The 8,887-nt window shown below is 39.9% G+C and overlaps 1 long non-coding RNA gene across 1 annotated transcript; it reads right to left on the bottom strand.

Annotated features, from left to right (window-relative positions):
• Positions 1–334: 334 nt before the first annotated feature.
• Positions 335–8,036, bottom strand: LOC102496207 (uncharacterized). Its single transcript, XR_003546706.1, has 3 exons — positions 7,819–8,036; positions 5,741–5,829; positions 335–737 (listed from the first exon to the last, which is right to left on the bottom strand). It is a non-coding gene; the product is annotated as an uncharacterized LOC102496207 (long non-coding RNA).
• Positions 8,037–8,887: the final 851 nt, after the last annotated feature.

Raw genomic sequence — 8,887 nt, 5'->3', positions numbered from 1 at the left:
TTTAGATAGACATTATTGACTCTTCATGTTATTCTTTCAAGACATGTGTCTCTTTGGGGCCTGCAGGAAGTGTGGCAGCTGTGTGCTGGATGCCCACGTGGCTGACCACACCCCGGACTCAGGAATCACGCCGGCACCTGTGCATGATTGCCCAAAATCCTGAGAGGAGAATGGAGGAAAAAGGGTTGTGGCATGCTCACTATCCCTGGTGGGATTTCTCTCTTTCACTGACACTCTCTGACTCTCTCTGGAGAGGACTCATGCCCCATGGCAAACAAACAAACAAACCAAAAACAAAAAGAAGGAAAGTGGCTTCTTCCATACCTGTCTGCTTAGAAGCTGTGGCTGCTCTTGTTGGTTGCACTAAACATTTGATAAAACTTTAGCGAATGCCTAGAACCTTCCCAGTCTTCTTCCGGTGCTGCGAACAGAAGGGTAACGTAAAAAGCCAAAACTAGCTCCTCTTATGGAGACTTCTTGATAGTGGGGGGGAAAAGTAATATCAACAAATGACCGCAAGTGTTTGGGACAGCAGGGATGCTGAGAGCAGTGAGGTGAGCCAGAGCAAGAAGAGGGCGGAGGGCTGGTAGACGATGCGCTTTCCCACAGCTGACTGAGCGGTTCCATGAGGAGAGCAACTTCCACGTGGAGACCCCAGGATAGAGAGCTGCCGGTACAGATGCTTCAGAGACCAGCTTTCCAGGAGTGTCCTGAGGACGGCTCAAAGAGACCGTGGGCTGTGGGGAGATGAAATCAGAGAAGCAACGAACACTCTCACATCGTAAGAGACCTTGTAACTCCCTGCAAACACATGGCTTTAGGGGCCAGCAGATGGCGTCATGGTTAAGGTGCTGGATTCCCACATGGCTGACCACAGTTCAAGTCTCACACCTGGCAGGTTGACAATCACACTGGATATTTGTGCATATGTGCCTGCACTCCCAGGAGGAGAAGGGACTGCAGCGTGGCCCTCCCCACAGGGGAGGGGGGTGTAATTTCTCATTTTCCCTCATTCTGTTTCTCTCTGTTTCTCTCAGGCAAGTGCACACACCCTATGGGAAAAAATAATAATAATTTTGACTTTGACCCTAAAAAGCATGGAAACCCTTTGCAGAATTAGCAGCAAATAGACCTTTGCACAGAATCACTCTGCCTTCAGTAATCTGTAAAGAAAAATACTGTTACGATCTTTTTTGGTATGTGCAGAGTATTCAGATCATAGAGACGTTTTCAGGAAAAAAATAGCTGACAAAGGTAAAGAAGAGTGAAATTAAATCAAATTGATGGTTAATTATGAATAAGTATCGCGTACACAGTGACCATCCGTGAAAAAGAGTGGACGCATTGGCCATCATTCTGTGCTCCTTGATGATAAATGCTATCTACCATAGGCTATAAAAATAAGAAAATCACTTTATGTTATTCAAAACAGTACCAAATAATCTGGTATTGGATATCTAGTCTGATGGGTATGGCATGGCCTCTAACGTGGGAAACATTTCATTGAGAACACCTGGTCCAATACCACATCAAGGCAAATTCCTGTCTGACGACTCCTCTTCTATCACTTCCTCTGTGCTGACAGAGTCCCTTCCCATAAGTGAGGAGAATACACCAAAGCTCGTGTCTCCCAGATTCACCAACAGCAATATCCATACTACCTAGCATCGATCAATGAAATCTACACAGTGTTTTCAACTGGGATGTATAAGAAGGGCTTCCTCGTTCATGAAGAGAAGGTGATTGCATTGCGAGCTGTCTCTGGCTTCTCAGGAATCCCAACACTTCCCCGGAAAGCACTTCCTAGGACCTGATGGTGAACACCTCGGCTATGACACGACTTAACCGTGACAAGCCTGTGATAAATTTCTGACATACTGCAAAAAAGATCACAGAAAGGTATCTGCAGCTTGGATTTGATAGGACAACTTAGCTGCTCGATCAGTCTTGAAACTGACTATCATCAAGTTTTTAGATGTGATATATCTGACTTCAAAAGGTAGATACATTTCTTGGGAACCAGCAGTTAGCGTAATGGCTATGTCGCTGGACACCCATGTATTTGACCACGGTTCGCATCCCAGACCCAGTGGTTTAAAACTCACGCCGGGCGCGTGTGCGTGCGTGCCCAAGATCCCGAGAGGAGAATGGAGGAGAAGAGATTGTGGCGTGACCATCCCCTGGGGGGTGATTTCTCGCTTTCTGTCTCTATGTCTCTCTCTGTCTGGCGAGCGCACGTGCCCTATAGCGAAAACCTCTCCAAAAAAAAAAAGGTAGATACATTTCTTGAAGCTCTGAAGTCTCCCTAATCACTTAACGTGCTTTCTGCATGATTTATGTGACTTTGTACAACCTGAATGAGAGTCATTTTCTTTCTTTTTTTATTTTCTATGTTTATTTATTTATTTATTTTTTGGAGAGGTTTTCATTACAGGGTGTGTGCGCTCGCCAGACAGACAGAGAGAGACAGAGAGACAAAAGCGAGAAATCACCCCCCAGGGGAGATGGTCACGCCGCAGTCCCTTCTCCTCCATTCTCCTCTAGGGATCCTGGGCACGCACGCACACGCGCCTGGCGTGAGTTTTAAGTCACCGGGTCCGGGACGCGAACCGCAGTCAACTATGTGGGAGTCCAATGACATAGCCATTACGCTAACTGCTGGTCCCTTCTTTTATTTTTTAAGAGAAATTTTTGCTATAGGATACATGCACTTACTGGAGACACAGAGAGAGACAGAGTGAGAAAGGGAGAAACCATGCAATTCTCTTCCTTCCATTCTCCTCTCAGGATCTTGGGCACACACACACAAGCGTAATAAATATAGCTAATAAATTTGCAGCATGGGTTAAATGAGACAAGGTATAAATGACAGTAGTCATTCAAAGGTGGATGCTCAGGAAAGTTTCCTGACAATTGGTGAAAATGTTATTTTGTTTTTTAGTTAATTTGTATGATATAAAATGACTGCAATGGTTCAGTCTACATGGATATTCATGATGATGCTCAACATGTTCTTTTGGAGATATACCTAAGAAATTTGATATTATTTCGACATTGGCAAAAATGAAGAAAATGAGTTGAAGAAAAAAGAAGGAATAAGATATAAAGATAAAGAAGATAGGAAAAGATGGAAGATAAGTGAAAAACAATAAGAAGTTAGGGGGAAAGAGATAACTAGAATGAAAACATTTCTGATGCACGTCACGTGAAGGTCATACTTACCTTCTGTAAGAAGGAAGAGACAGGAGCCGCAGCCCCTGGGATTGCTTTGTAGACTGATATTTAGTATAACTGTGGAGGAAAGCTGTCAAGGAGTACCTAGAAATGATTATTGTTTTCTTTGTTCAATTACAAAAGGCATGCTCAGTTAGCGTCAGTTTTACTGAATTCCTCATTGAGCCAAGGAAGTCAAAATCGATTTTCCTAAATGCCTTAGGAAAATGCCATGTTGCTGACTGAATTCACATGGTCGGTTTCAAACGCACTTCAGTGAGAAGTTCCCTATTGATTGTACTTATATTAAAGCATTTCACAACTTTAGTCTTGTCTCTTAAATTTTAGATTGCCTAATAAGTGTATTGTTTAAAAATGTGTTCTTTGGAAACAGTATTAGCTGTTTATTTTAGTTATCTAATTTGTATAGGCAACACTCCTATTCCCTATTTGTAGAGCAAAATTGCTCATTCCTTCCTTAGGAATAAAGTCTTGAACAAGGCAAACCGTAAGAGTTCTGCTCAGTTTCCCATGTTCTATGTGCACAAGGCATGGTGTCAGAAACTCAGGAGGCAGCTCCGTAGAAAGAATTCTATAGCAGCCTTTGATGCACACCAGACCATCCCAGAATGTAGTGACATAAAACAACAAATATCTATTGTTGTTTCCTAACCTATTAGCCCACTGAGGGCAGGGCAAGGTTCTGACCAGGGCCTGATGTTCCAAACCAGCTTTAACTAATGTCCGTTCACTGGGTCAGTGTCAGCCAAGTGAAAGGATGACCACGTATGTCCTCAACCCTTCTGGGCCCTGTGGGTGGCTGTGCAGAGTGCTCCAACATGGAGACAGCAAGCCCGGCCCAAGGCAAGCCCGTTCCACGACTCTGCTTGGATTGCATTTGCTAAAGGCCTCTGAATAGCTCAGTCTCAAGATTCAAGGGATGTATCTGTAAACCACATCATGTAAAAATAGACGTTTTATCCTGCATTATGTCTACGTAACTGTAATCATGAAGAGTTCTGTTCCCTACATGGTGATGTGCCCTTAAATGAACACATGCATTTCCTAGTAAAGAGAATAAAAATCGAAATACGAAATCTATATTTTAAATACCGACTCACACATTCTTGAAACATTCTGGAAATTTATCACTGATCAACATTTTTAATGTATCCCCTTATCAATTATTTTAGGGAAACTGATAATTAGAAATTACTGAACTAAACTCCAGATTTCATTCCCAAGGTAGTAGATGCATACGGCGTATTTTAGGATGATCAGTTATTGTGGTTAACTTTATTTCATGAGTGCATCATAAAGTGTTCATCTATGACATCTCTGGACCTTATATGTCTTTGTAAAGACTTGCATGAATTTCACCGGATTCTCTTGCATGGGAGCTGAAAATTTCCCTTGTATAAATGTAGTTCTCTAAACAAGAAACTGAAATGAATAAAATATTATTTTGATCTCAGTTGGTATTACTTTTGCGCAAGATCCATGTGATATCTGGAAAAATTTATAATATCTACATATAAGAGTTACCTATTTTAAAAGCCATTATGTAGAAGGTGAAAATATGTAACACAGTTCATAGTATCCGATTTTTACTGATGAATTAAGTGGCAGGAAAACATCAAACTATGATTGGAAACATGAACAACTTTGAAATCATAACAAGTAAAGTTTCGGAATCAAATGCAAATTCAAAATGCAGAGATAGAGCAGGAGAAAATCTATAATAAAATATTTTAAAAATAGAATACTGTTAATATTTGTAGTATAAAGACAGCTTTCGCACATTGGTATTAAAGCACATAAAATAAGTAACTCAGAACAAAAGAAACAAACTTATGAATAAAATCCTTCAGAATTCTGGGTAAATAATGTAAGCAGTTCTTTCAAAGAAATAGAAATTCAAAAGGTAAAAGAATAGGGGCTAGCAAGTGACATTGTAGTTAAGGCACTGGACTCCCACAGGGTCAGCCACGGTTCAAGTCCTGGACACAGTGCCTTTAAACTCATGCCAGGTGCATATGTGTGTGCCAAAAATCCCAAAAGGAGAATGGAAGAGAAAGAATTGCAATGTGGTCATTCCTCCTGGGGGGTGATTTCTCACATTCTCTCTCTGTCTCTCTCTGTCCCTCCACAAGCACACATACCCTATAGCAAATATCTCCAAAAAAGGAGAAAATAATAATAAATTGGATGTTCAACTCTATAGGAGGCGTGAAATGACAAAAAAATTGTAAGGCAACTTTTTATTCTTTCCTGTAGCAAATTGTAAAACTATTTTAATAATATCTAGTGCTGATTGTGTTGATGGAAAATCGGTACTTCAATGTGATTTTGGAGGCCTATGAATACAGACTGTATTTGTGGGAAATGTGATGGACGTATTGATCAAAAAGACAGATTAGTGTAAGAACTGACTGTGCTAGAGAAGTTTACAAGAGGCAAATGATCTCTTCACAGAAAGCTACCGAAACAATTGGTTAAGCAGATCAGGGATCTGGAAAGGGTTTACCTTGATGAAATACTTGAGTGGACTGTTTTTGCTGGAAGCGACTTCTACATCTGGACATCATGTAAGATGTTGGGAATCTGGGATTTGCTCTGGAAGAGAAGACAGTGGGAAGAGAAAGCTAGCTGAAATATTGTTGGTCTAATTAGGCTAGAGGGACAAAATGGAGACATCACCAGTCTGCATCTACGAAAAAAAGGAAAAGCAGAAACCGAGCCCAGCACATGGTTGATTCTGCCTTCAAGGCACTGACTGAAATCTGCCCCTGCCCAGGAAAGGAGATAAAGTACTACCCTGAAATCATATGAAAAATGAAGTAAGAATTTAGCCGTCTCACTATGATGGGAAAACAAGATTAACATCCATGAACTGCCAGAAAGAGAAACCATGATGAATACATTAGATTCTAGTTCAGATCCAGAGACCTATATTCTAAAAATAAGGAAAAAAAAGAAAAAAGAAAGAAAGAAAGAAAAGAAGTAGAATTAGACTAAACTTTATCAAATCTACACATCTTTAACTGTATAGTGTCCCTTTTTGTTTAAAAGTGATCAGTCACCCTGTATCTGTAGCAAAAGTGAGCGAAGAGTCATCTCTTCCTGAAAGGTGGCATCCTGTCTGGAAGCTCTACAGATTTTTATGCGAAAAGAATTAAGCATGCCAAGAAATGAAGCATATGACAAACTCTAATTAAAAAAAAAAAGAAGATAGAGAACCTAGATAGAGTCAGGAAAATAAAATTAAAAATAATTAAAATCAGCATTTTTTTCGGATAACCCCTCTCTATGTACAGGCCATCTCATAAGTTAAAAAAAATTTAAAAAGGTTAAAAATTTTCCAATAAATATTCTGATCTTACCCCACAGATGGAATTAGAAAAAGATAAGTAAACTACGTCCAAAGTCAACAGAAGGAAGCAATAATAAAGATATCTAATAATCGAAATTTTAAAAAAAGGTCAAGATCAAATGAAACTAAGAGTTGGCTTTTCAAACACATAAAAAATATTGACAAACTTTAGCTAAACTGAAAAGAAAAGAGAAAAGACTCAAACAATTAATAACAAAAAAAATTATGTTACCACCAGTAACAAGAAATAGACAGGACTATAAAGGATTATTATAATATGTCAACAAATTGGCATATGACATAGAAGAAAAGAATAAATTTCTGGAAATATACAACCTACCAAGATCCAATCAGAAAGAAACAGAAAATCTGAAGAGATGAAATATGAATAAGTATACTGAGTGAATGATTTTTTTTTCTTTTTTTTTAAGAGGTTTTTGCTATAGGGCGCATGCGCTCGCCAGACAGACAGAGAGAGACAGAGAGACAGAAAGCGAGAAATAACCCCCCAGGGAGGATGGCCATGCCGCAATCCCTTCTCCTCCATTCTCCTCTCGGGATCTTGGGCACGCATGCACATGCGCCCGGCATGAGTTTTAAACCACCGGGTCCCAGATATGATCCGTGGTCGACTCCCAGACGTGATCTGCAGTCGACTACATGGGAGTCCAGTGACATAGCCATTATGCTAACTGCTGGTCCCCTGAGTGAGTGATTTAAAGCCTTCTATCAGAGAAAAGCCCATGACCTCATAGTCACTTGTGAATTCTATTAAACATGTAAAGAAGAATTAACCCCATTCTTCTGCAAATGCTTCCAAAAAAAAATCAAAGAGGAGGAACATGTAAAATCCTTTAATAAGATCAGCAATGTCCCAATATCAAAGCCAGACAAGAATACTACAAAAATATAAACATTACAGTCCAATAGCTCTCATGAACATAAATACAAAAATCTTTAACTAAATACTAGCAAACTGAATTCAATAGCACATGAAAATAATCATACACCATAATCAAATGCATTTACTGTTGGGATAAAAGGATGCTTTGTTGCACACAATCTATAAATATACCACATTAACAGAATGAAGAAAAAAAAACATATGCTCTTCTAAGTAGATGTAGAAAAATACTTTGACAATAATCAGCATATTTCATAATAGTTTTCAACAAGTTAGAAATAGAAGAAATATACCTCAATTTAATAAAGGTAACATATAACAAGCTTACGGTGCACTTTAAGTGTGAAAAGTTGAAAGTTGGAGGAGTCTGACCCGGCAGGGGCCCAGGATCTGTTTGAGCCTTCAACCTTTGAGCATAGCTTTGGTCGGCTCAGCACGTTGGCAAGGCTGTTGTTGTACACCCCCCTCCCCCCAACCTATGAGCAAAGCTTGGGTTGACTCAGCATGTCGGCAAGACCACTTGTACACTCCAGAGACTGCGGTAGCCTTGCTGGGAAGCGACCCCCCTCTGACTCCCTGATATACTACTATAAAAGAATTACATAGCTCCCTCATACATCCTGAGTATGTGATAAGATTTCCCGAAAGTCCCCTGACCGCTCCCCTTTGCCCTGACCACCTACTGTTAATTACAATGCTTCATCCCTGCAGTCACAATGGAGGGTGTGCTGAAGTTCCATCTAAGCAGAAATCTTCTTGACCTTTGGTCAGGACACATTTGACATAAGCTTAAAAATAATCTTTTCTTTACATAAAATAGATTTAGGCCAAAACTGGCCCAGGACACTCCCGCCCCACGGTAGCTGATGTTCTAACAAAATACGTAACAGTGGCGCCACAGGCACAATAGAATGCTTCGGTATACCACAAACCCACTTTAAAGTTCTTCATTAACTTGTTAGTCACTTTGCCGCCAGTTAAAAAAGCTGTATCCCTGCCCTCACCAAGTGAGCAATAGCTTCACCCCTTTAAAATAGATAAATATATTAGGATTCCTTGAATTAAGTTTTAGATCCCTATAAAATTATATAAATATCATTATTGAGATCCATAAGAACTAATATCTATACTCGAGATTTTCTTTTCTTAGCATCGTGCTCAGTAATTACAAGATGGCTGCTGTATCAGCTGATAACTATCTCTACTTGCTGGAGCTACTTTCCCAAAACTGCATTCCATAAAGACCTGCCTACATCAAACAATTGCTGAACTGTAATGGACCCACCCTTAATCCAACGCTGAGTGGAATCTATTTTCCCTATTTTTAAAACTTTATGAACTGATAATTAGAACACGTAGCCCCTCACCCGTTTACTTGCATGTATCACATTTTCAAT

Source organism: Tupaia chinensis, unplaced genomic scaffold, assembly GCF_000334495.1.
Source record: "Tupaia chinensis unplaced genomic scaffold, TupChi_1.0 Scaffold138802_1, whole genome shotgun sequence".
NCBI lineage: Eukaryota > Metazoa > Chordata > Mammalia > Scandentia > Tupaiidae > Tupaia > Tupaia belangeri.
This window is presented reverse-complemented; position numbering and strand designations above follow the sequence as displayed.